The sequence below is a fragment of the Cryptomeria japonica genome, chromosome 11, assembly GCF_030272615.1.
Source record: "Cryptomeria japonica chromosome 11, Sugi_1.0, whole genome shotgun sequence".
Classification (NCBI taxonomy): Eukaryota; Viridiplantae; Streptophyta; class Pinopsida; order Cupressales; family Cupressaceae; genus Cryptomeria; species Cryptomeria japonica.
Genome location: NC_081415.1, coordinates 394,854,063 through 394,858,414, shown reverse-complemented (window position 1 = coordinate 394,858,414; position 4,352 = coordinate 394,854,063). Strand labels below are relative to the sequence as shown.

The window sequence follows — 4,352 nt, the reverse complement described above, 5'->3', positions numbered from 1 at the left end:
GAGATATCTAGGATATTGAGCAAACATTGGGTCAACCAAAGTCAAATAAGGAAGACAAATCTCCAAAGGTTAGTGTAGGAACCCTCATATTGAAAAGAGCTGGTTAAACCCGTCATTGTTTGAGGACAAGAAAATTTGGGAAGGGCAAACTATCATGCCCCGCTTGGGTTTGGACCCGACCTCGGGTTTAGGAGGATTTTAAATTAATTTAAATAAGACATTTTCTGGCCAACCCTCGTTCTAGCACCCATGTGGGCAAGGTAAAATAAAAGGACTAATAATAATAATAAGTTGGCCAACCAGATTGGAAGGGTTGCCTCTTTTGGTAAAAAGGCACTCTTGAAGGGTATAAAAGTAAGGCTATTATAATTCATTTGGGCAGAAAAACAAGAGAAAAAAAACAACTCCTATTTAAAGAGCAGATTTGCAGTAAACTTATAAACAGATTTAACAGAACATATATGAACAAATCATGGGGATTCAGATATAGCAATCCATTCAAAAGAAACACCATCGATCAGACTCAAACGAACAGACATTAATCAGAATTATGTCAGCATCATAGGCAGATTGTTCAATAAGCCACTACAGCAAGCTTGGGCAATCAGAAATCTGGATTCTGATTCTTATATCAGAAACATAGTTAATCACGTGTTATAAAAGAGCCAATTCAGGCATAACGATCTTATATTTAGAAGTTCAAAAACATATAATTGTACTGATCATTAAGGTAGTGAAACACTGCAATGGCAGTAAATTCTGCATACATATTATCAGGCCATATGTTCATTGGACTTTATATTTGATTTCTCTTGAAAACAATCCATTGAAGTTTACAACAAATTCAAAGGTTATATTATTGCCGAGTAAAGAATCTAACATTCATATAATACCCACTGGTTGAATCTTGTCTTAAGTCATAACATATTTCCAATCAAGTCCATAAGAAGCATAAGCGTAATTGTCTCATTAAACTCATTAAACTGTAAAGATAGGGGAAACTTATAAGAGAAATTATAGTAGGCACTCTTCTACAAACTAACCTAGATAGGCTTCAGCTGAAGATGGTAATATGTTAGACCCAATGATATACCTGTGTATTTTAATATGTACGTGAAAGTAGCAACCAAAAGATAACTTCTTGAACGAATGAACTGGTGAGAATTCAAAGAAAATTAAATGACTAATATAGTAGATAGGAATCTTCAAAATTTATAGCTAGATGCCCAATGATGTTGACTCCCTGAATTTTGGGTTTCAAGGTACAAATGCTAGTTCTAGCTTTTCTAGCTTCCTGGGTAGGGACTTTCCTTGTAGCCCTCTTGTTGGATTGATCCTTATTAAGCAATATATGCTGCATTTTCCTGGTACTAATAATAAGGCAGATAGAAGATCTTCATGGAGAGTTCTTTAGAATAGCATCCAAAAACTTGAAGACACAAAAATTTTGAAATAGATTTCTCCCTCATATTTCCTTGTGGATGCAAATTTCAATTAAGTACAGCACAAGAATCTAACCTACTAGTGAACATGAAAAAAAAGGCCTATCAGGAATTCCAATGAATCAGCATAATAACCAGGCATATTTAGTAAACACGCATAAACTCAGCTAATACAACTGCTCCAAGATTGTGGAAACTAGTACAATTCATTTTATTCAAGATAAAAGCAATATATAATAAATCAACAATCATCATATATTTGACTGCCGCTAATGTGTTGAAGTTTATTTTCAAAAATAACATGCTTCCTTAAGAATTGTTCTCATCATTTAGAGGGAAAATTGTCCATTAAGGACTTACACAAAACAGAAAGAATCAACAAATTCACAACATTTAATAACATTATAGAGAGAGATACAATCAGTCACATGAACAGTACTCTCGCCTAAAATAAGGAAGCTGATAAGTAATTGTGTCTATGGGAAAAGATTTAGAAAGCTGTGGACAGTACTCCGTATAACATATTCATCAAAGCTCAACCATCCCCTTGATTCCAATCCTAGTTGAAACAATGCATTCAGGTTTTTTCCTTATATGGCAACTCACATGCAATCTGTGTGCTTTTTGATTTGTACTTATCAAGCATTTCAGCAACAGTTTTGCAGCGACATTGAAGTCCTGGTCGAATCACATTTCCATAGACAGCCATTTCAATGATATCCAATTCTTTATCTGCAGTCCAACCAAGATACAATAAGTTCAAAAAAATATATATGACATATAATGTTTTCTAACCCAAACCAAAAATCCCGAATACATAAAACCTAATGCTATACATTAATTAATATATTTCTTTCAGCAAGGTCTGCAATTTAAAGGGCAGTGCAATTTAACAGATAGGAAGGTCATAATGTTAAATTTGCACCAAACATGGGCAGGGATGTTTTAGCAAAGGCAAACCATTTCTTTCCATTGCAGGTTACTATTTCGATGTACCCATTTTAATGTGGATGTGTACAGGAAAACATAGGTTTTTCATCCATGAGACTAAATAACTTTTTTGCATGCATTGAAAAAGGCTCCCAATAAACTGTGTAGAACAAAGGTTTTGTGTAGAACCATAAAGACAATGCACAAAATTTACATGAAAACCCACGAGGGGAAAACCATGGTGAGAATGCTACTAGGATCTACTGTCCTAATCCACCCTCACGATTGAAACTTTAATTACAAAGTTTAAGGGCACCAACCCTAAGGAGTCACCAAACCCCTATCTATATGAGCACCAACTCAATTCAAAGCACCAACCCTTATAACAAATCAACTTCTCTTTTGAGTTGCTCAAATATGACTTCAAATCAATTACAAACTGGAACGATAACCAATATTATTTTTCTAAATTCAAAATAAACTGTAAGTTATTGTATCAATCCGAATATCAAATACTACAGTATCTCTGCATTACAACACATAGTAAGCACATGTTTTATTAAAAGATATGCTGATGAAATGACAGTCATGATGCCTCTGTGTATCTGAAACAAATCTGCACAGGAGAATGTTCTGAATCTGAATTAAACTGCACTGAAGATATTCTGAACAAATTCAATACGAACTGATAAATGTCTAAATGTTGTCAATAAAGGTCTGCAAACAACCAACACTCTTTCCAAAACAAGTAATCACCACTTGATTGAGATCAATTAATGTCAAAATGAATTATTAAAATCAAAGGCTATAAAATAAAAGATTTATACCATTTGCTGTCAAAACTGCTCTCAATCTGCCATCAAAATCTACTCTTCATTGTGAACATGCAGCATCAGCACTCTTATTACAATTTGTATGACATCTTCAACTTCTATTCATCAAACGTACATCCTTCTATTTATCAAACAACTTCTACCTTTTACTTCCCTTAAGTCATAAATGTTACTTTCAGTTCGTTTACCTTCAGCTATTAGTTTCCCACATTTAGAATTTCTTAATTAAAATTTACAAAATAACCATTGTCACACATTTGACTAGCACTTAGTAAATTGTATTTTAGTCCATCAACATACCACACATTATTAATTTTGCTTCTAAAATATCATTAATACTCAAGGAGCCTTTACCACGAATCTACACTGAAGATCTATCTCCAAACTTCACTAGACACCATTCCATTCTGTAAATGTAGAAAACTTATTTCTGTCACCTGTCATATGGTTCGAACAACCACTATCTACTATCCAAAGGTTTTCTCTTGTTGCATGTAAATCTTTTTCAACAACAAGAGATCTTTTCTCCTCCTTTCTCCAAACTTTTATTTCCTTCCTGTCTCTAGTATCTGCAAAACTCATGTGGCAATTTGTCGTAGTATGTCCAACATTCTGACATTTAAAACAAACAATATTGAAATTCCTTAAAGAATCAAATGAATATTGGTTAACAAAATTAATTCTTCTCCTTGGCATAACTCTACAGTTAATTGCTTTGTGATCAAAATAGTTACAAAAATTACAATAGCCATAGAAAGAATAAAATCTTTTGGGATACCACTTTTTCTTTCTTTGTGATTTAAAATTATTAGAACTTTCACCTTTTTCAAATCCCAAAACTGACTGATTATTAATCTGTTTTTGTTTAGCCAACATTTCACTTAACATTTCTAAACTTTTTCCAAACTTAACTTGTTTTTCTGAAATCATATTTAACTTTTCAATTTCACACCTTAAAGAAACTAGTTCACTTTCTAATTTTAAACAATTTTCATATTTTAGAAGAAATTCAATTTTAACCATTTCTACTTGATTTTTTACCTTCTTCAAGTTCAATTTTCAGATTTGTGATAACCTAATTTTTGGCTTCAATATCTTTCAAAAGGTTTTCTTTGTCTTTCAACTGTTGTGATCTTTCCTTTTTCAA

General features: G+C 32.8%; 1 long non-coding RNA gene across 1 annotated transcript; it reads right to left on the bottom strand.

Moving 5' to 3' along the window:
- Nucleotides 1–1,629: 1,629 nt before the first annotated feature.
- On the bottom strand, nucleotides 1,630–3,802 carry LOC131071596 (uncharacterized). Its single transcript, XR_009112543.1, has 2 exons — nucleotides 3,643–3,802; nucleotides 1,630–2,174 (listed from the first exon to the last, which is right to left on the bottom strand). It is a non-coding gene; the product is annotated as an uncharacterized LOC131071596 (long non-coding RNA).
- Between the last annotated feature and the right edge of the window lie 550 nt (nucleotides 3,803–4,352).